The sequence below is a fragment of the Amblyraja radiata genome, unplaced genomic scaffold (assembly GCF_010909765.2).
Source record: "Amblyraja radiata isolate CabotCenter1 unplaced genomic scaffold, sAmbRad1.1.pri S74, whole genome shotgun sequence".
NCBI lineage: Eukaryota > Metazoa > Chordata > Chondrichthyes > Rajiformes > Rajidae > Amblyraja > Amblyraja radiata.
This window is the reverse complement of record NW_022630168.1, coordinates 15,194-37,935: the sequence shown is the minus strand read 5'-3', so window position 1 is coordinate 37,935 and position 22,742 is coordinate 15,194. Positions and strand designations below refer to the sequence as shown.

General features: G+C 44.5%; 1 long non-coding RNA gene across 1 annotated transcript; it reads left to right on the top strand.

Annotated features, from left to right (window-relative positions):
- Positions 1–9,310: 9,310 nt before the first annotated feature.
- On the top strand, positions 9,311–19,814 carry LOC116969555. Its single transcript, XR_004410831.1, has 3 exons — positions 9,311–9,322; positions 12,326–12,332; positions 19,686–19,814. It is a non-coding gene; the product is annotated as an uncharacterized LOC116969555 (long non-coding RNA).
- Positions 19,815–22,742: the final 2,928 nt, after the last annotated feature.

The window sequence follows — 22,742 nt, the reverse complement described above, 5'->3', positions numbered from 1 at the left end:
ACCTCATATTGGGATAAATGTTAAAAGCTGGAGTAACTCAGTGGGAGAGGCATCATCTCTGGAGAGAAGGAATGGGTGACATTTCAGGGTCAGCCCCTTCTATCTTCGGTTTAAACTAGCATCAGCAGCTCTTTCCTCCACACCTCATCTCGTGAGCAGATGCGGCATGGACTGAGGAATTGGGAGTAGGGGATAGAGTCTTTGCGGGAGGCAGAGTGGGAAGAAGTGTGGTCCAGGTGAAGCAGGGTCACGACCTGAAACATCACCCAGCCCTTTTTCTCCAGAGATGCTGCCTGACTTGCTGAGTTACTCCAGCACTTTGTGTCTCATCTCTGGTATTTACAGTAGCAGCATCTGCTGTTCCGTTGTACACCACTCCAATATTGGTTCAGCAATTATACACAACTATTTTGACAATGAGAGGTTGAGTAATTGAAAGCTATTTCTGGACAGCACATTAGAGGCATTGCCTGTCCTTGGACCTGCTGATGGAAACTCTGTGATGATGTTTCTCATTTGTCAATTTAGAGACGGCTTGTGTTTGCCACCTGCACCTTCCATTACAAATTATGCTTTGGAAGAACATTGTGACATGTCTTGTTAGTTCGCTATCTGGCCATCAGCAATTAAACTGAGTGTAAATGTTGAAGCCTATTCTTTTGCTCCTTGAAACAGAGACCGCAGCATTAGTAAGGTTAACTAACTAGCATTTCTTGTTTTATTTTCTGGCACCTTAGACTGAACTTCAAAGAAATCAAACAAATTCTTCGTAAGTTAAATATTTTGGATCTTTTCTCTGATCAGAACAAATGATGTATAAATACCAATTCTTTTTTTGAGAAGGTCAGCTGAGGACTGTCAATTTAAAATTGCCATCTAATAATAATAATAATAAATTGAATTTATATAGTGCTTTTCAGAGACTCAAAGTCGCTTTACAAGGCAAGGCAAAAAAAACAAAACAAAAACCAAAACAAAAACAAAAACCAAAACAAAACAAAAACAGAGCAACAATTCAAGCACAGATGAAAAGGGAGGGCGATGTGGGGCTAAGGATAGGCAGAGGTGAAGAGATGGGTCTTGAGGCGGGACTGGAAGATGGTGAGGGACTCAGAATTGCGGATCAGTTGTGCAAAGATATGTCCGATAGATAGAAGCTTTTGGGCAAATTGTGGGTGACACAATGAAAGGGGGACAATGGAGCAGTTGGTTGAGCTGCTGCCTCTCAACTCCAGAGACTCTGGTTCGATCCTGCCCTCGGGTGCTGTTTGTGTGGAGTTTGCACGTTCTCCCTGTGACCCCATGGGTTTCCTCCGGGTGCCCCGGTTGCCTCCTACATCCCAAAGACGTGCAGGTTTGTAGGTTAATTGTCCTTTTGTAAATTGTCCCTAGTGTGTCGGGTGGATAATAATGTGGGATCGCACAGAACTGGTGCATGAACGAGCGTTGCAAAAATGCAAATGTTTAACATACTATTAATTGTCTGTTTTAACATACACTGATTTTTCTGTTGTTGTTTATCATGAGTCTACAGAGTACTATGTTTACATATCTGTTGTGCTGTTGCAAGTAATAACTGGATTGTCCCGTTATGGAACATGGGACAATAAAACATTCGTGACTCTTGACTGATCTATATTACTAAATCTCTGATCTTCACCGCTTTTGGCCGACTGTGCTGCGATTTCCGAGGGAACGCCGCCACCTATGGCCGTCATTTTTGGCCACCTCGCTCAGAGCCGTATGAGTGCAGAGGATTTTTCCCTTCGATGAGAAATGAGAGAGATATCGATGTTTTTACAAAATTCCCCATTCTCTCTGCTGCCCCCGCTGGCGGCAGGGGGAGGGACTATAAAACCAGGAAGTGTCGTGCCTCACTTAGTCTCTGCCAGACCCAGGAAGCGAGAGGGTCATGGCTCTCTAAGCTGTGAACAACACTGAACGCACGTCTACTCCATGGTGAGTCCCCTCGATGCGGCTGTAAAGTGGCTGCAGCCCTTTTTTAACAAGTTTTTGTTCACAAAATAAATTTTGTTTGTCGGGTGTCTGTAGTCCAATTGTTTGCCATGGCTTGGCTTTTAAAATCATTGTAACAGTTGGATGCCAGCCGAAGCATCCATACGGCCCACAATATCTATACTAGCCCTCTGGAAACCAGTACCTTCAGCCCGCAACCCCCATACTAGCGCAACAGACAGCCCCACTTGCGAGCAGTATTGGAATTGGTGGAGAGGTGGAATATTGCATTGGTGACCAGCCCTCCCTTGTGATGCTGGGACCCAACGGGTCCCACTTAGTCTAGTGACTATGAAAAATAGGATAACATAACATTTGTAAGAACGGATGATCGATGGTCGGCTTGGGCCAAAGGACCTGTTTCTATGCTGTATCTTTCTACTAATCAATCATTAAGAAAGCTGGTGGAAGCTAAGATGGAAGATGCTGACATGTTGAAAGAATGAGTTAGCGGCAACATTATAATAAAGGACGGCTGATAGCTCAGAGGGCAAACACCAAAGATCAGTGGAAGCAACATAGCATTCTGTAAGCAAAAGGCAGTGAGTAACAAATGATCAATATGAGCTCATGATCAATAATAGTTCAACCGAACTTTATTTGTCACATATGCAACTGCACAGTGAAGTTCTGATTGCATATTTTATACATGCTGGTGCCGCCATTTTTGGCGCCAATGCGAGTTCGATGTTCCCGCGAACAGATGTCCCTCTCCTCTCCTGGTCATCTTTGTGTTCCCACAATGCCGTCTGCAGCCTACCTTTAAGGCATTTTGGTGTGCTGGCGTTTATAAATCAGAGCATTGAGTATAGAAGTTGGGATGTAATGTTAAAATTGTACAAGGCATTGGTGAGGACAATTCTGGAGTATGGTGTACAATTTTGGTCGCCTAATTATAGGAAGGATGTCAACAAAATAGAGAGAGTACAGAGGAGATTTATTAGAATGTTGCCTGGGTTTCAGCAACTAAGTTACAGAGACAGGTTGAACAAGTTAGGTATTTATTCTTTGGAGCGCAGAAGGTTAAGGGGGGACTTGATAGGGGTATTTAAAATGATGAGAGGGATAGACAGAGTTGACGTGGACAAGCTTTTCCCACTGAGAGTAGGGAAGATTCAAACAAGCAGACATGACTTGAGAATTAAGGGACAGAAGTTTAGGGGTAACATGAGGGGGGACTTATTTAGTCAGAGAGTGGTAGCTGTGTGGAATGAGCTTCCAGTGAAGGTGGTGGAGGCAGGTTCGATTTTATCATTTAAAAATAAATTGGATAGTTATATGGACGGGAAAGGAATGGAGGGTTATGGTCTGAGTGCAGGTAGATGGGACTAGGGGAGAATACGTGTTCGGCACAGACTAGAAAGGTTGAGATGGCCTGTTTTTGTTGATGTAATTGTTATATGGTTATATGGTTATTTGAGGCATTATACTGGTTTGCCCTTCTGCCCTCCTCACAACCAACATCTTCAGCTCTGTGCCGACTGATGAGCCATTGGGCAAGTTACCGTTCCAACATCCCTCTCGCTCGCCGATTGCGTCAACTCTTTGTAGAAACTAATGTGAACAAAGTATGTTTCAGAAGAAAGATTAGTATAACATTGAAACTAGTAATGAGGCTTAATGTGGAAAAAAATCAAGAGCTACTTAATCTTTATGGGCTGAGACCTGAGATTTTACTTTGGAGTCACGTGAGTGACTACGTGAAGAACCCGCTCAGCGCGCATGCGTATCATTACGCCAGCAGTGCAACAAGCGGCGGCAGCTGGAGTTAGGCTCTCCCGCTGCAGTTTAAAAAACGGACCGTTAGGTAAGTACACTGAGGTGTGGAAATGAGCTAACGGAGAAGGAGAGTTGTGTGTGTGTTTTCTGCTTACAGAAATGAGTGCACTTAAGAAAAAACTCTCGAAGAGAACTGCACCGCGCTCAACTCCACCAGAGGAACGTTCAATCTCAGGGGGGAGCAACAGGCGGCAGGACCGCTCATAGAGCGCTCCACTATCCCCGACGCCGAGCCAAGCCCAGTCCCGCTAACGCCTGAACAGCGGACTGGGAAAAAATCCACCAGGAAAACCAACTGGCTGGTGATTTCCGATTCGTCGGACGGGGACATGTCTCCACCTAAACGGAGGAGAGACAGCCGCCTGAGCTGCATACAACAGCTCTTGGAGCAGATGCTCCAGCGGGATGCGCAGAAAGAGCGCTCTCACGGAGGAAGGTCAGGCACCTCCTCCACAGTGTCTTGTGCACTGTCCTCTGCTCCCTCATCACTGGAGGCTAGCATTGGTGACCAGGGCTGGGCTGGTCTGGAACAGGGGTTGGCGGACGAGATCGGGAGTATGCAGGAGGTGCAGGAGCAGGAAGAACTGCTGGGTGTGGTGGACCGCTATGTAGCAACCCCACGTGCTGGAAGACCGCTGGAACCGAAATTGGCGGCCAGCATAAATCATCTTTCGAATAAGCCCTTGCAGGAGAAGGTGCTTTCTGAGGCGCTAGATCTTTACACAGCACCAGAGAACTGTGAGGCCCTCAGAGTGCTGACTGTGAACAGCCAAATCTGGGGGCACGTGGGGTCACACATTCGTAACCATGAACTCAAGCTACAGCGGATCCTAAGGCTCCTGATGTCGGCCATCACAGCCTTTGATCGTTCTGTGGACAGCATGGAGATGGATACCTGCCAGCAGGATGTACTGGCATTGAGGTGCAACACTCAGTTTGAAATCAATAACCTCCGGCGGGAAATCATAAGACCTGCCCTCAATCCCAAATTTGCTGGGTTATGCAAAGCCCCAGCTGCAGAGATGGACGCTCTGTTATTTGGGACGGACCTCACCAAAAATGTGAGGGACATGGAAGAGGCATCGAAAACTTTCGGCCTCATGAGGGCAGGCCCCGGGACGAGCAAACCAAGACCTATAATACCCAAGCGGCAGCAGCCCACGGCATCCACCAGTCGACGTCCTCAATTTGGGACTGGTGAAAGCTCGGGGACCGCATTTTATCCCCAAAGATCTTTTTTAGATCAGGGCCCAGAGCGGACCCCATGGAAAATGCGCCACCCCCCATCATCGCCAGCACGTCAGACAAACAAAGCCTTCAAGAACATGAGAAAGCAGAAGAAACGCCAATAACCATGGAGGTAGGTGGGTCTGGTTCCTGCCAGCATATAGAGTAAGGGTTCTTTACTAACAGGGGGGAGATTACACTTGTTCAAAGAAGCATGGGGTACTATCTTGTACCCATACACAAGGATCATCGCAGATACCTAACATTTATCTGGATGGGGCAACAATGGCAGTACAAAGCATTGCCCAATGTGTTAACTTCAGCCCCAAGATTATTCACCAAAATATTGGAACCAGCCATGGCAATACTAAGAAAACAAAAACATATTGTCATGGCATATCTGGATGATATTCTGATAGTAGGAAAAACGATGGAATTGGCTGTGGCAGCAGTATCAGCTACAAAACAGCTCCTCGAAACTCTGGGGTTCGTCCTACATTCAGATAAATCTAAGTTGAAGCCATCCACTATCATGGACTACCTGGGCTTCACAATTAACTCAGTCCATATGACTGTTACCTTGCCAAAGGCAAAAATGGTTTGCATTAGCACAATCATGCAAAAATTTAATGGTCAACAAGCGACCAACTATTCGACAAGTAGCAAGAGTAATTGGGAAAATGGTAGCAGCATTTCCGGCTACACAATTCGGACCTTTGCACTATCAAAATTTACAAAGAGCAAAGGTACAGGCACTAAAACGACATACAGGTCACTATGATCGTGTCATGGAATTACCCACTGAAGCAATATCAGAGCTACAGTGGTGGGCAGAAAATGTTTGTCATAGTTTCAGCCCTATTATCATCACTAACCCTACTTTAGTTATTCAAACAGATGCCAGTGCTCAAGGCTGGTGAGCGACTAACTCCATATCCAGCACAGGTGGTAGATGGACTAACCTAGAGTCATCATTACTACTTACACTGGGCATTAACTATCTAGAGATGTTGGGCGCCTTTTATGGTTTAAAAGCATATGTATCTAATATGCAGCACTTGCATGTTCGGTTACAAGTTGATAATACTACGGTGGTGTCTTATATTAACCATATGGGCGGCATAAAATCATTATCATGCGACAAATTGGTCAACATGATTTGGCAATGGTGTGTCAAAAGACATATTTGGCTATTAGCTACTTACCTACCAGGTAAGCTAAACACAGTGGCAGACAACAGGTCACGCAAATTCAATGACAACATCGAATGGATGTTAAACCCTAAAGTATTTGCTAAAGTTATTAAGCAATATGGAACGCCAGATATCGATTTATTTGCATCAAGGCTAAATCACTAGGTACCGATGTATGTCGCTTGGGAACCAGACCCAGAGGCAGCAGCGGTAGATGCCTTCACGCTGGATTGGCGAAATTTCTTCTTCTATGCTTTCCCTCCCTTCTGCCTCATCAGTCGGGTACTTCGCAAAATACAGATGGACTCTGCTTCTGGTATTTTGATGGTGCCCGACTGGCCTACACAGCCATGGTTCCCAGTTCTGCATGACATGGTGGTTGAATCACCAATGGTTTTTCCCAGTGATCCAGGATTATTAACTCACCCAGTATCAGGCATAAGCCACCCATGCCATGAGAAAATTAAACTCCTGGGTTGCAGGTTTTGAACAGACCTTACTTGGATCTGGGATTGTCTGAACGAACCATCACCACCATGTCGGCATCCCTTCGAACATCCACCAAGAGGCAGTACTTAACCAGCATCAAAAAATGGGAGAAGTACTGCCAGGAAACAGGGACAACGTTCGCAACAGCCACAGTCACCAACGTACTGGCGTATCTACACCACAATGAAGAGATCAGCTACAGTGCCATCAACACAGCGCGGAGTGCTCTTTCTGCTTATCTCAAACCAGCGCCAGGACAACAGGCGATGGGATCCCATCCACTGGTGGTAAAACTGATGAAGGGCATTTACAATATCAAGCCCCCTAAGCCCAGGTATACCTATATTTGGGATATCAGTGTGGTCCTGACATACCTCAGGGAATGGCCACCAACCAGATCCCTCGGCCTCGAGCAATCTACACTAAAGACGCTCATGTTGATGGCACTTGTATCCGCTCAGAGGGTCCAGTCACTACACAAGTTGAGGCTGGACAACATGGTGACCACGCCAGATCAGATCACATTCATCATACAGTGTCTGGTGAAACAAAGCAGGCCAGGAACAGCTAATCCAGTAGTGGTATTCCGGGCCTACCCACCAGAGCCACGGTTGTGTGTCGTGAACCATCTACAACATTACATAGACACAACCCACAATATCAGAGGGAGTGAACAAGCCTTATGGGTCAGCCACAAGAAACATCATGGCCGGGTAACGAGCCAAACCATTTCAAGATGGCTCAAACAGGTACTGAAGGCTGCCGGAATAGATACTAATACATTTAAATCTCATTCCACTAGGGCAGCATCTACATCAACAGCCGAGAGAATGGACGTACCGGTTGACCATATTCTGAATACGGCAGGATGCTCGAGGGAAACGACATTCAGAACTTTTTTTAAAAGCTGTTGACGAAACCTGATTTATTTGCAGAGAAAATATTACAAGCTGCAAATATTTAATTTAAGCCCGGGGGAGCAATTTATTTTTGTTATTGTTAATAAATACCTTTTTTGTTTCTTGAAAAACAGATTCATTGGTTGATTACGATAACACTTCCTCCCTCAAGAACTTCGGCAGTGAGTGAAATAAAACTGTTACACGGTTTGAAATCACAGAGCTTTGAAGTCTTCACGTAGTCACTCACGTGACTCCGAAGTAAAATAGTATGATTAAACGAGAACTTACCAGTTTGAAGTTTGATCTGTATTTTATGAGGAGTTACGATGAGGGATTACGTTCCCTCCGCTCCCACCCTCATTGTATGGATCAAACTAATAACTGAGGTCTCTTTTTCTTTACTATGTTTACTTCAAATAACTGTGTCTATCTGTGATTCCACACCGCTGCTTGGAAGTATGCCGCGCATGCGCGCTGAGCGGGTTCTTCACGTAATCCCTCATCGTAACTCCTCATAAAATACAGATCAAACTTCAAACTGGTAAGTTCTCGTTTAATCTTTCTATTTTAACTCCTGAGAGGATATTAATGGTGGTTGGAGCCATGCCTCTGCTGGAAGTTAATGAGAGCTCAGTCAACATCCATGTGCATTTGCTGCCAAACCAATGTTTAACAGTTATATAAAGTTTGTGCAAAGTTATAAACCACTGCGATGCTGCTAATCTATTTTAACTCTGAACAACAAAAATAAACATTAATAATGGTGCAAGAATAAATCAGTGTGTCTTGTTTAAAATGTTATACCTGAGAACTCCTGGGATTATTTATGGTATTATGTTTTTTAAAATTGCCAGTATATTTATCAAGGATATGGCAGCCTGATCTCCTCATGAACTAAGGGATTTGTTCCAATCTTCCAACCTACCTCACAACTTTTTTATCTGCACTTTCTCCAGCAGTAACACTGCACCACTATTTAGACTTTGGAGATACAGAATGGGAATGGGCTCTTCGTCCAACAATCAAATCCGTACACTAGTTCTATCGTACACACTAGGGACAATCTCCAATTTTTGTCAAAGCTAATTAGCCTACAAACCTGTACATCTTTGGAATGTGGGAGGAATATTCTACGCTTTGGTTATTTTATACTTTGCACTCACTATTGTGCTTGTGTATAGCTTGATTGTATTCATGTCTGGTTTGATTTGACTGGATGCAAACACAAACAATATTTTTCACAGAATTCTCCATACACATGACACTAATAAACCAATATTAATATGAATGTTTTCACTGTAAATTGTTGCAAAAGTGTTAACAGTTGAATCCGAGATTAATGTGTAGCTGATTGGTTTATGGTAATTATATTGAAAAAGGAAGTACAGGACATGTCAGAAGCTGGGAAGATTAAGTGATATCTGGAAGAAAGTATAAAGCTGAGGAGACAAACAGTCATGAACTCAAAAGAGAATAAATAGGGTGACTTGACTTTTTTCACGGCTAAAGGAATCAAGAAATAGGGGGCTTGGGTTCAATCTGAAAGAGGAAAGATTTAATACGAACCCTGTGGGCAACTTTTTATACACTGAGGTTTTCGTATATGAAACGAGCTGCCAGAGGAAGTAGATGAGGCTGGTACAATTACAACATTTATAAGATATTTGAATCGGGAAATGTTTAGAGGGAATGTGTAGGAAGGAACTGCAGATACTGGTTTATACCGAGGAGAGACTTAAAATACTGGAGTAACTCAGCGTGTCAGGCAGCATCTTAGGAAAAAGGAATAGGTGATGTTTTGGGTTAGAACACTTCCCAAAATGTCACCTATTCCCTTTCCCCCCAGAGATGCTGCCTGACCCGACCTGCTGGGTTTCCCCTGCAGTTTAGGGGGATTTGGGCCAAATAGGACCAGTTTTGAAGGGGCATCTTGTTTGGCATGGACAAGTTGGGCTAAAGGGCTTGTTTTCATGCTGTTTGACTCTGTGTCTGCAGGTTTAAATGCTTTTTAGACTAATAAAATAAAGATTCTGCAATTGCCAGAATCCTATAATAAAAACAAGAATTTAAAAATATATATATATTATTTTTTTTAATTGGAAGACCATTGATCCATTTCTCTTTTGCACAGGGCTTCGTCATGGTTGTCTGGCCATTTTATAGTAAGGGGAATACTGTTGAAATTACTCGTGGGTGTGGGGATTGGGATCTCAGTTTGCGACCCTTGATTTGAAGTTTATTTGGCGGGCAATTATGCAGAGAGTGCTGCATTCTTCAAATTTTGCTCTGTTGGGATATTCAACCTTATTAAAGGATTTTTTTTTCTGTTGCTAAACTGCGGCAGTTGTTTTTCAGACGAATGAACGTTTTGACAATTGACCTATGGCATATTATTGAGCGTAGATGAGGCATCTTGGTCAAAAAGTATGTCAGCAACATTTCACATGTCTCATCTCCAAACATCAGCAGTAATAACATTGTCTGCATCGCGTGTCAAGAATCACGAGATTCAAGAGTGTTTCGACCACACTTTAAAGATACAGCTTAAAAACAGGCCCTTCAGCCAATCGAGTTTGCACCGACCATCTTGGTTCTTGGTTTCTGTGTCCTCCAAAATATTCCAACTGGAATTTAATCTGGAGGTGGTGAAGGGAGGGATTAAGCCAGAAAGGGTTATTGGGAAGAAAGTGCTACTTTAAATTTAGTTGCATCTGGTTGGGTAACTATAGTTGGGTGGAGATTATTCCATGCTTTAATTGTGCGTGGGAAGAACGAATTGCTGTACACATCTGTCTTTGTAGCTGGGATCACAAATTGGATCGAATGCCCTCGTCTGCTCCTAATTGGTTTGGGGTTGGTGTAGGTATTGTAATCTATGTCTAGCTGACCATTTAACATTTTGTAATGATGAGTCTGCATGATGCATGATGAGTCTGACCATTCCAACGCAGATCATTCTGCAATTTGATGCCAAGATACTTGGTTTGTTTGGATTCTTCAAGGGTGGCACCAAGTATGTTGTGAGATGTTTCGCCTGGATTCCTCTTTCTGCTGACACACAGGAAGAATATCGACACTCTAAAGACAGCACCCGTGGTCAGGATTGAACCCGGGTCTCTGGCGCTGTAAGGTAGCAACTCTACCGCTGCCCCACTGTGCCATTCCGAGTTATCATGTACAAATATTATTCTGAATAATAACAAGTATCCAATCGGGGAAAGCAAAATTCTATTTGTGACCAAACAATAGCATTGAAGTCACACCATATGTTGTTGAATAAAATAAACTGCTGACGAATATTGATGATAAGGCTCTAACGGCTACAAAGCACAGAGAGGTTCAAAGTTTAATAATTGCCAAGTCAAAATTATCTTACACTGTTTTCTACTCCAACAACATTGATTTAATAAGGTTTCGGTTTACTTTGATCAATGTCATATTGCAGAGGAAATTATGCATTTTGGTTCCGTCTCAAATTAGGTCCCATATAAATGAAAACAAAAATAACGCTCGGAGACATTCAATTTACGGTTACAATCGTGAATGTACCTTTCTTTTATTTTAGAGTTATGTTCACATTTTGAGGAAATGTATAAAAATATGTTGTTTTCGATTATTTTTGAGAGACAGTATGGAAATAGTCCCTTTGGCCCACAGATTCCACAATGACCATCGATCGCCGCTTCACAAGGATTTTATTTTAACCCATTTTCTCATTCAATCCCTACACACCATGGGCAACTTTTGTTTTACAGCAGCAAATTAACCTCCACCTGCACGTAGTTTTGTTTATTGTCAAGTACTGAGGTGCAGTGAAAAGCTTTTGATCTCTGCAAAGTTATCAAGGATGCTAAGAGCCAACATCAGTACAAACTTTAGTCCCCTATAATCATTTGGACACACGCAGAATGTGGCAAGGTCTGAATCCTATAAACTGGCTGCAAAGCAAAGTCAGGCAACATCACTAGTGATAGTGCGGCCCTACCTCATCAACTTAATGTCTTCCATGCTTGTTTTTTGCAGAAGGCCAATGGGGCAATGACATCTGTCCCTTCAGACTCGTGTGCCTTTTCCCAAGGTGACTGTTGCAGGGGTTAGATCGGCTTTGTGATGTGATCTCTTTGGGATCTGTGAGGAAACCGGATCACCCAAAGGACACTTGCACGGTGACAGGTAGATTTATTCAACTCCACCCACAGCATCCGAGGTCAGGATCGAACCCGAGTCTCTGGTGCTGTGAGGCAGCAGCTCTAACAACTGTGCCATTGAAACCCGAAACGTCACCCATTCCTTCTCTCCAGAGATGATGCCTGTCCCGCTGAGTTACTCCAGCTCTTTGTGTCTATTGTCGTGCCATCTTTAAATGTTCTTGCATGCAATTCGATTATGGATTGATTGAAATTCATTGTAGGACACAGCATGGAAACAGGCCCTTTATCCCAGCGAGTCCGCACTGACTATCATCGTCTGTCCGCACTTGTTCTATGTTATCCCACTTTTGCATCCACTCCCTACACACGAGGGACAATTTACAGAGGGCAATTGACTACAAACCCACACCTCTTTGGGACGTGGGAGGAATTCGGAGGACTTGAAGGAAATCCTTGCAGTCATAGGGAGTGTGTGAAAATTCCACACAGACACGTGAGATTAGGATCAAGCTCTGGAGCCATGAGGGAGCAGCTTTGCCAACTGGGTCATAGAAACATGGAAACATAGAAAATAGGTGCAGAAGTAGGCCATTCGGCCCTTCCGAGCCAGCACCGCCATTCAATATGATCATGGCTGATCATCCAACTCAGTATCCTGTACCTGCCTTCTCTCCATACCCCCTGATCCCTTTAGCCACAAGGGCCACATCTAACTCCCTCTTAAATATAGCCAATGAACTGGCCTCAACTACCTTCAGTGGCAGAGAGTTCCAGAGATTCACCACTCTCTGTGTGAAAAATGTTTCCCTCTACTCAGTCCTAAAAGATTTCCCCCTTATCCTTAAACTGTGACCCCTTGTTCTGGACTTCCCCAACATCGGAAACAATCTTCCTGCATCTAGCCTGTCCAACCCCTTAAGAATTTTGTACGTGTCTATAAGATCCCCCCTCAATCTTCTAAATTCTAGCGAGTACAAGCCGAGTCTATCCAGTCTCTCTCAAACGAAAGTCCTGACATCCCAGGAATCAGCCTGGTGAACCTTCTCTGCACTCCCTCTATGGCAAGAATGTCTTTCCTCAGATTAGGAGATCAGAACTGTATGCAATACTCCAGGTGTGGTCTCACCAAGACCCTGTACAACTGCAGTAGAACCTCCCTGCTCCTATACTCAAATCCTTTTGTTATGAATAAGTTATTTGTTAAGGTGTCGTTCCCTCTGTAGTTATAATTCCAAATTCTTAGCTCTCTATCGCTGTGCACAATACTGGAATTTTGGCTACAGGGAAAATATAATTAATATATTATTAGTTGCCAAGACTAGAGGGCCTGAGCTACAAGGAGAGGTTGAGCAGGCTGGGATTCTATTCCTTGAAGATCAGGGTGATCTTTTAAAGGCGTATAAAATTGTGAGGAATAGATCGTGTAGACGTACATAGTCTCTCGGCCAGAGTAAGTGAATCAAAACCAGAGGCCATAGGTTTGAGGTCAGTGGGGAAAGATTTGATGAGGTAACACGAGGGGTAACACAAAGCATGAGGTGCTGGAAGAAGTAGTTGAGGCAGGTACTATCAGAACATTTAAGAAATATTTTGAGAGGTACATGGATAGGGCAGGTTTAGAGAGAGATGGGCCAAACACAGGCAGGTGGGACTAGTGTAGATGGTAAATGTGGACGGTATGGGCAGGTTAGTCTGAAGGGTCCTGTTTCCACACTCTATGATGTTATGACTGCAAAATGCTATCTTAAACAAATAGGCAGAATCCAGCTCATAATGGAGTCAGACTTACACCTGCATATCCTGTTTGAATTGCTTGCTTTCCAGTCCATGCAGAAGATTACACTTGGTCACGCACTGGAAATATTAATGTCGGCAATTTTGTTCAGCAGCTAGCTCAATTTAGTTCTTTGAAATAGCACTGTCTACATAATGAAGCGCAGTTAAATATAGCATTATAACAACTTGAATTTTTTATATATAGCTTAATAGTGGAACAAAATGAGGCATTCCTCATAATTAAAACCCATAGGGAAATTGCTTTCTCCAATCTAATTTTGAATAAGGCAGTTAAATTGAATTTTAAATTTGACTATTCATATTTTTTTACGTTTGAGGAACATGCATGTTAATCATTTAAAGTTTATTATTGATCATTGAAGGATATTGGCTGCAACCTTTCCCCCCAACAACGAACTGTACACTGCAAGGGCCAGGAAGTGAGCAGGTAAGATCATCTCTGACCGCTCTCACCCTGGCCACAAATTCTTTGAATCACTTCCCTCTGGAAGGCGACTCCGGACTCTCAAAGCCGCCACAGCCACAGACATAAAAACAGCTTTTTTCCACAAGCAGTAGCTCTACTCAACAGCCAAAAGTCTGTAGCCTCCTTTAGCTCTGGTAGTTTATTTCATTCTTCACATAGAAACATAGAAACATTGAAAATAGGTGCAGGAGTAGAGGCCATTCGGCGATGCACTCCCTCAATAGCAAGAATGTCCTTCCTCAAATTAGGGGACCAAAGATAGACAGAGTTGACGTGGAGAAGCTTTTCCCACTGAGAGTAGGGAAGTTTCAAACAAGGGGACATGACTTGAGAATTAAGGGACTGAAGTTTAGGGGTAACATGAGGGGGAACTTCTTTACTCAGAGAGTGGTAGCTGTGTGGAATGAGCTTCCAGTGAAGGTGGTGGAGGCAGGTTCGTTTTTATCATTTAAAAATAAATTGGATAGTTATATGGATGGGAAAGGAATGGAGGGTTATGGTCTGAGCGCAGGTATATGGGACTAGGGGAGATTATGTGTTCGGCACGGACTAGAAGGGTCGAGATGGCCTGTTTCCGTGCTGTAATTAGAAACATAGAAACATAGAAAGTAGGTGCGAGAGTAGACCACCAGGTCCGTCGAGCCCGCACCGCCATTCGCTCATGGCTGAACACTAAACAGACACACTTACCCACAAACAGTAGACACAAGACACAGAACACAAGACACTACCCTCCCCTTTATACCGCTATCACCCCTCTCCACCCCAAGAACCTCGTGATCTCCTGGGGGAGGCAAAAAACCGGATAAAAACCCAGGTCCAATTCGGGAAAAAAATCCGGGAAATTCCTCTCCGACCCCAATCCAGGCGATCGACACTTGTCCAGGAGATCACTCAGGTCTTACTATACTAACCATACCTAGGTCCATATCCCTGCCCTCTCCCCGTAGCCCCTTATCCCCTTGGCAGCTAAAAAAACATCTATTTTAGTCTTAAATATATTTAAAGTTTCTGCTTCCACTGCTCCCTGGGGCAGTGAATTCCATAAATTAACCACCCTCTGGGTGAAGAAGTTCTTCCTCATCTCAGTTTTAAAAGAGCCCCCCCTTATTCTGCAACTATGTCCCCTAGTTCTAGTTTCCCCGATCATTGGGAACATCCTCGGTGCATCCACCCGATCAAGGCCCCTCACGATCTTATATGTTTCAATGAGATCGCCTCTCATTCTTCTAAACTCCAAAGAGTAGAGTTCCAGCCTACTTAACCTTTCCTCATATGTCAATCCCCTCATTGCAGGAATTAATCTTGTAAACCTTCGCTGCACTGCCTCCAGGGCTAGTACATCCTTTCTTAAGTATGGACCCCAGAACTGTACACAGTATTCCAAATGTGGTCTCACTAATACTGTGTACAGCTGCAGCAAGACCTCCGTGTTTTTATACTCAATCCCCCTAGCAATAAAGGCCAAAACTCCATTGGCCTTCCTGATTGCTTGCTGCACCTGCATACTAACTTTTAGTGATTCATGTACTAATACCCCTAGATCCCTTTGCGTTGCATTACAACGCAGCTCCTCCTCATTTAGAAAATAACTTGCCCTATCATTTTTTTTCCCAAAGTGAATGACTTCACATTTATTAGTATTAAATTTCATCTGCCAAGTTGTTGCCCACTCACCTAGCTTATCTATATCCTTTTGCAGACTCTTCCTATCCTCCTCATCCCCTACTTTTCCTCCCATTTTTGTATCGTCCGCAAATTTTGATATATTACACTTGGTTCCCTCCTCCAAATCATTTATATAAATTGTGAACAACTGGGGTCCCAGCACCGACCCTTGCGGAACCCCGCTAGTTACCGGTTGCCATCCCGAGTAGGAACCATTTATCCCCACTCTCTGCTTCCTATTTGTTAGCCAATCCTCTACCCATGCTAATATATTACCCCCAATCCCATAATTTTTTATTTTTAGCAATAGTCTCTTATGTGGCACCTTGTCAAAAGCCTTTTGGAAGTCCAAGTATACCACATCCACCGGTTCCCCTTTATCCACCCGGGTTGTTACTTCCTCAAAGAATTCGAGCAGATTCGTTAAACAGGACTTCCCCTTCACAAAACCATGCTGGTTCTGTCCGATGAAGTCATGTTTATCCAAGTGCCCCGTTAGTGTTTCTTTAATAATTGTCTCTAACATTTTACCCACCACCGATGTTAGACTAACCGGTCTATAGTTACCCGCCTTCTGTTTACTTCCTTTTTTAAATATAGGTGTTACATTGGCCATTTTCCAATCCACTGGGACCGTTCCTGCCTCCAGGGAGTTTTGGAAAATTATCACCAATGCATCCACAATCCCCACCGCTATCTCCCTCAAGACCCTTGGATGTAATCCATCAGGCCCAGGGGATTTATCCTCCTTCAGTCTCATTAATTTCCCTAATACCACCTCCTTGGTGATCTTAATAGTATTTAGCTCCTCCATTCCTACCGCCCCCTGTTTATCCAGCGTTGGAATATTTTTTGTGTCTTCTATGGTGAAGACTGATACAAAATACTCGTTTAATGCCTTTGCCATTTCCATGTTCCCCACCAACAACTCTCCAGTCTCACCCTCCAATGGACCAACGTTCACCTTAGCCACCCTTTTTCTTTTTATATAGCTATAAAAACTCTTACTATTAGTTTTTATGTTGTTCGCTAAATTCCTTTCATAGTCTATTTTCCCCGTCTTAATTAATCTCTTAGTTATTTTTTGCTGACCTTTAAATGCTTCCCAATCCTCTACCCTCCCACTATCTCTGGCTACCTTATGTGCCCTTGCCTTCAGCCGAATACTATCCTTTATAGTTTTACTGAGCCATGGCTGACTGTTCTTACCCTTACCCCTTTTTTTCTTCATAGGAATAAATTTTTCTTGAAGGTTATACAGTATACCCTTAAACGTACACCACTGCTCATGTACCGTCTTATTCTTGAGTCTGCTATCCCAGTCAACTTTGATCAGCTCAGTCCTCATACCTTCATAATCCCCCTTATTTAGACTAAGCACCCTAGCCTGAGTTTCAACCTGCTCCCCTTCTATTTGAATATGGAATTCGACCATATTGTGGTCACTTGTTCCCAACGAGTCCCTAACTATGACATTTTTAATTAATCCTGCTTCATTACACAGGACCAGATCCAAGATTGCCTCCCCCCTTGTCGGTTCGGTGACATACTGTTCTAGGAACCCGTCTCTAATACATTCTATAAACTCTTCCTCTAGTCTACCCTGCCCAGTTTGGTTTGCCCAATTAATATGAAAATTGAAGTCCCCCATGATTACAGCAGTTCCCTTTTTACATGCGTCAACTATTTGCAGATTTATGTTCTGACTAACAGCGTCACAGCTATTTGGAGGTCTATAAATTACACCCACTAGTGTTTTTTTCCCCTTATTATTCTCTATCTGTACCCAAGCTGTTTCACTATCCTGATCCTTCAACGCAATATCCTTCCTCTCTATTGCCGTTATTCCCTCCCTTATTAAAAGGGCCACCCCTCCTCCCTTTCTTTCCTGTCTATCTTTCCTAATTGTCGAGTACCCCTCTATATTTAACTCCCAGTCCTGATCCCCTTGCAGCCATGTCTCCGTAATGGCCACGATATCATAACTATATATACTTAATTGCACCGTTAATTCATTTATCTTATTACGAATACTCCGTGCATTTAGATAAAGCACTTTCAGATGATTTTTACTACCCTTCCTTTCCATTTTTGCCCCTTTTACATCTAGAGCTTTATCTTCACACATTCTGTCTCCTGTCACATTTTGACTTTCCGCTTCCCCACTGATACCCTGCTCTATTTCCTCTACCCCTGCCGTTATTACCCCCCTTGATACCTCCCCCCCGCTACTTAGTTTAAAGACCTCTCTACTGCCCTAGTTATATGATTTGCCAGGACCCCAGTCCCAGCACCGTTCAGGTGAAGTCCGTCCTTACAGAACAGATCCCCCCTGTCCCAGTACTGGTGCCAGTGGCCCAAGAAACCAAACCCATTATTCCCACACCAGTCTTTGAGCCACGCATTTAGCTTTCTAATTTTACGTACCCTCGCCGATTTGGCCCGTGGCTCAGGTAGCAATCCGGAGATCAGTACCCTCGAGGTTCTGCTTTTTAATTTATTCCCTAACTGCTCAAACTCCTTCAGCAGATCCTCCTTCCTCGTCCTTCCTATGTCATTGGTCCCCACATGGACCACGACCACTGGATCCTCCCCCTCCCACTGCAAATTTCTCTCCAGCATCGCAGAGATATCCTTAACCCTAGCACCGGGTAGGCAACACAGCCTTCGGGACATGTTCTGCTGGCCGCAGAGAACCTTATCTACCCCCCGAATAATACTATCCCCTATCACTACGGCATTTCTTCTAACTCCCCCCTCTTGAATGGCCTCCTGATCCACGGTGCTGCAGCCAGGTTGCTCATCCCTCCCACAGCCCCTGATCCCGTCCTTACATTGAGTAAGAGCCTCGGTCATGCTCGTCAGGGACAAGGGCTGTGGCTCCTGCCGCATCTCCTCCTGGTTCCCCCTACCTGCCTCGCTTATGGCCACACCTTCCTTTCCTTGCTCACTGCCTACTGAATTAGTTAAACTGGTCGGTGTGACCATCCCCTGGCACAAAACATCCAGGTAATACTCCCCCTCCCTGATGTACCGCAGCGTATGAAGTTGGGTCTCCAGCTCATCAATGCGGAGCTGGAGTTCCTCTAGCCTCAAACACTTACTGCAGCTGTAGGGATCTTCTACATCAATGGTGTCGACAAATTCCCACATCTCGCAGTATTGGCACATCTCCTGACCGCCCATCTTATATAAGTAATTAACTGGTCCTATTTAAGAATCCCCTACTGTATTGATACACCCCTTATTTATATAATCCTACCTCCTATAAATGGGAAAGTACTCACCCCAGCCGTAAATTACCTACTGGTTTGGCTGTCTAGTGGTAATTCCTTCTGCTCTTCCTGTCTGGTCCACTGCTCCCTTGCAGTGCGTGGCAAACCTCTTTGCCTCTGTTAGTCTCTGTTAGTCTCTCGAGTCTCTCGAGCCGCGGTGAGTTCCACCTGCTACAGTAGTGAGTTCCACCTGCAACAGTAGTGAGTTCCACCTGCAACAGTAGTGAGTTCCACCTGCTACAGTAATTGTTATATGGTTATATGATCATGGCTGATCATCCAACTCAGTATCCTGTACCTGCCTTCTCTCCATACCCCCTGATCCCTTTAGCCACAAGGGCCACATCTAACTCCCTCTTCAATATAGTTTAAATTATAATGTTTTATTTTTGATTGTCTACTGTATATCGTGTTGTGACTTGCGAGCAAAGCACCAAGGCAAATTCCTTCTATGTATGTATACTTGACTATAAAAAATAGTTTGACTGGCATTTCATTAGAAACTGATAAAATCATATTTTTGCCGCACACAGCAGCAGTTATGTGAAGGATAGATTTCACATAGATTTGGCCGGAGGAGAAACTTTTATCTTTCAATGTCAACCTGACAGTATCCTGGACAGGAGGCAAGCATGACCACTGGAAGATGTTGACAAAGACTCATGTTACAGTTTGATTAATCGTTGATGTTGGGATAGTTTACCTGGAGTCCAGTGACTTAGTTGTGAAAGATTGTAACAGGATCTGTATTGATTGGCCAGGTGGGCTGAGGAATGGTTGATGGAATTTAATGCAGAAAAGTGTGTTGCATTTTGCGATGTCTAACATGGGCTGGACCTACACAGTGAATGGTTGGCCTCTGGGGAGTGTTGTAGAACAGAAGGATCTAGGAGTGCAGGTGTATGGTTCCTTGATGTTCGAGTCACATGTATATAAGGTGGTCAAAAAGGCATTTGGTACATTGGCCTTCATCAGTCAGAGTATAGAATTTGGGAGGTCATGTTGCAGTCGTATAAGATGTCGGTGAGTGCTTTTAGAGTATTGTGTTCAGTTCTAGGCACCATGTTATAGGAAAGATATTGTTAAGCTTGAAAGGGTTCAGAGAAGATTTACGAGGATGTTGCCAGGACTAGAGGGTGTGAGCTATAAGGAGAGGTTGAGTAGGCTCCTTGGAGCACAGGAGGATGAGGGGTGATCTTGTAGAGGTGTACAAAATCATGAGAGGTATAGACCCGGTATTTGCACAGAGTCTCTTGCCCAGAGTTGGGGAATCTAGGGCCAGAGGACATAAGTTCAAGGTGAAGGGAGAAAGATTTAATAGGGGTAACGTTTTCACACAATGGGTGGTGAGTGTATGGAACAAGTTGCCAGAGGAGGTAGTTGAGGCTGGGACTATACCATTGTTTAAGGAACAGGTAGACAGGTACATGGAAGGGACAGGTTTGGAGGGATATGGACCAAGCACAGGCAGGTGGGACTACTGTGTAGCTGGGACATGTTGGCCAGTGTGGACAAGTTGGGCCAAAGGGCCTGTTTCCACACTGAATCACTCTATGACAACTATAGACTACATCAAACCTGCAGGTTTAACGATCAAAAAAGCCAATGCTGCAATGTTGTTTATCCACTCAAATTCCCTTGGACAGAACCATACAGCATGAAACTGGGTCCTTTGGCCCAACTCATCAATGCGGACCAAAATGCCTTATCTAAGCTTGTTCCATTTGCCCACGTTTGTCTTGTATACCTGTAAATCTTTCACATCCAGATAGAGTCATTAAAATTGGGATGCATGTTTCATTGTCCTTGTTTAGGAAGGAACTGCAGATTTAGTTAGATAATAATTGGTTTATACCGATGACGGACACAAAATGCTAGATTTGCTCAGCGGGTCAGCAGCATCTCTGGAGAAGTGGAATAGATGACGTTTCGGGTCGAGACTAGGACGTAAGCCGGGTCCTGACCCGAAACGTCACCTATTCCTTCTCTCCAGAGATGCTGCCTGACCCGCTGAGTTACTCCAGGGGAAAGGGAAGCAAGAGATATAGACGGTGATATAGAGAGATAGAGAATAAATGGATGAAAGGTGCGCAAACAAGTAACGAATGATCAAGGGAATGGTCCATTGTTGGCTGTGGGCTATGTGATGACGAGTTATACCAACAATGAATCTCACTGAGACGGTAGTGCAACAAGTACAATGAGTAGGGTGGAAGAGGGACGGAGAGAGTAGATGCAAGGATTACTTGAAGTTAGAGAAATCAACATGCATGCCGCTGGAATGTAAGCAAAATATCAGGTGCTGTTCCTCCAATTTGCATTTGGCCTCACTCTGACAATGACTCTCACTGTTTCCTTCATCATCCTTAACTTTTTTACATATCTTCCATTCATTTGTTCTCTGTCTCTCTATAATCCCCGTCTAGTTGGAGGGATAGTTGGTGAGAACGGAGAGGTTGCCGGCGTGACCGACGTTGCAGCGGCCCCTGCAGGCTGTCTGTCTGTCTTGTTTTGGTTTTTTGTCCAGTTGAATGTAGTTTGTTGTATTCTTTTTATATCTAAACGAAGGAGCTGATCATGGACTTTAGGAGGGCACATCATCCGAGGACGTACACTCCATTCAGGATAAATGGGGATACTGTGGATAGGGTGAACTGTTTTAAATATCTGGGAGTCCACATCTCCGAGGATATGACATGGACATCACACGCCTCAGCACTCGTGAGTAAGGCAAGGCAGCGCCTTTACCACCTCAGGCAATTGAGGAAATTCAGAGTGTCTCCGAGGATCCTCCAGTGCTTCTACTCAGCGGCTGTGGAAAGCATCTTGTCCGGGAACATTACCATCTGGTTTGGGAATTACTCTGCCCAGGACAAGAAGGCTCTGCAGAGAGTAGTGCGTTCGGCCGAACGCACTATGGGAACTTCACTTGCCCCCCTGCAGGAACTATATATCAGGAGGTGCAACTCCAGACCCAATAAAATCATGGGAGACCCCTTCCACCCCTGCAACGGACTGTTCCAGCTGCTACGGTCAGGCAAACGCCTCCGTTGCCATACTGTGAGAACGGAGAGGTTGAGAAGGAGTTTCTTCCCAGAGGCCATTCGGACTGTAAACGCCTATCTCACCAGGGACCAACTCTACTGAATGTTTTTACTTCCATTATTTATTATGTAAAAGAATATGTGTGTTTATGATTGTGTTTATAGTTTGTTTGGTTGTTTGGTTGTTTGTCTTTTTGCACAAAGTCCGCGAGAATTGCCACTTTTCATTTCACTGCACATCTCGTATGTGTATGTAACAAATAAACTTGACTTGACTTGACTTGATATTGTTTTTAACTGTGTATATGTGGGGGGCGGAAACTTTTAAACCTCTTCCCTGCACGGGAGACCCAATCTTTTTCCTGTCGGGTCTCCGTTGTCGTTGGGGCCTAGTATTGTGGAGCGGCCTCCAGCCGGGACATCCTGGGGGCTCCAGTCGCAAAGACTGTGGACCACTCACATCATGGGGCTGGCCGGCCTCGGAGCGTGGGGAGCGATGGTGGCTCGCTGCTGCGGCCCGACTCCGGTGCTTGAGGCTCCAGGCGCAGGTCCGGTGGACGGTAACATCGGGAGCTGGCAGGTCCCTGGTGGGAGACCGCTTTTCGGCACTCCCGCAACGCAACTTCTCCCGCCCGTGTCATAGGGTTGGAACGACCCGGAGCGGGGCTGTACATCGCCCGGCGTGGCTTTAACGGTCGCGTGACATGCCGACGCCCTCCCGGGGCTCCCGCATTG